Raw genomic sequence first — 1,271 nt, 5'->3', positions numbered from 1 at the left:
TTGATGTTTGACCAAACGAGCCCCTTTTCAATATTAGAAAATTCCAAAAATATTTGGAGCTCTTCGTTGATTTATTTGTGGACTCCTCACATTTTATTTTTTTTTCTTTGTGGTTGTAATTTTTTTTAGCTATGTGCTCAATCTTTGGACCATTACTCTTGAATGCAAATATGTCGTGTAAGGTTTTTTTTTAATTATTATTTCCATCTGAAAAGGGTCAATAAAAATAAAGGATAAACAAGAAAAATGGCATAGAAAATTTCTTTTTCAAATTCATTTTTTGCAAAAATATTCAGACACCAGAATCAGGAGTATCGTATTTTTTGTATTTGCGCGATATTTACTAACTCCAGATTTGAAATATTCATAAGAATTGTTCACTAACACTAAAGTCAAGAACATGAAAGGAATGATAACAAAGGAAAAAAAGAATAAATTCTTAGCAATTTTAGACAAAAAACCAGCAATGCAGCTTGTTTTAGGTAAGACACTTAAGGGGTGATAGCATCTTTACTTTTGCGTAACCAATCCCGTACTGTAAAATCTCTGTTGGCCAGTTTAGGGTTTCTAGTGATCATAATACTAGATAGCGACTCCTTGAACAAGATATTTTTCTTTAAAAAAAACAAAAATGTCAGATATCTGTTCTTTTTTTTTTCCAATTGAAATTAATTTTTTAATCGGTCGTCGTGATATACGGGTGTGATACCATGTTAAAGAATCAATTTAACCCAGTAGCTTAAACTGTTTGGTGAGATTCCAAGATATAATTTATATTATTTTCTAACATGCCCCCTCAAGTGAAAACTCTTTGAACTTGAAACTTGTACAGATCCACATTACATTGTGCTTAATTTTTATCAAATAAATGAGGATGGTGAAATTCAAACTCATGAATGCTTAGTCATCAAAGGCTCTGATACCATGTTAAATGAATTAATTCAACCCAATAGCTTAAACTGGTACGTGAGGTCCCAAAATATGATTTATATTATTTTCTAATACTTAGTGCTATTATATATTGATTTTCAACTTAAATATTTTGTCTTGGCAGATAAAAAAAATTGTATTTTTTTTTTTTTTTGGGTTTCAATAGTTATATCCTGTTTTTTGGCTGGCTATGCATACCAAAATGAAATCTTTTCTCCATTAAATTTCAAATATACAATGCTATGCATTGTTAATCTGATACATTTAAGAGTTTTTTTTTTTTTAATAATTCCCTCTAATTCTATTTCAACAGTCTAAAACGTCTAATATTTGATAGGTTT

Source organism: Populus alba, chromosome 13 (assembly GCF_005239225.2).
Source record: "Populus alba chromosome 13, ASM523922v2, whole genome shotgun sequence".
Taxonomy (NCBI): Eukaryota; Viridiplantae; Streptophyta; class Magnoliopsida; order Malpighiales; family Salicaceae; genus Populus; species Populus alba.
Note: the sequence above shows the minus strand (reverse complement) of the source record.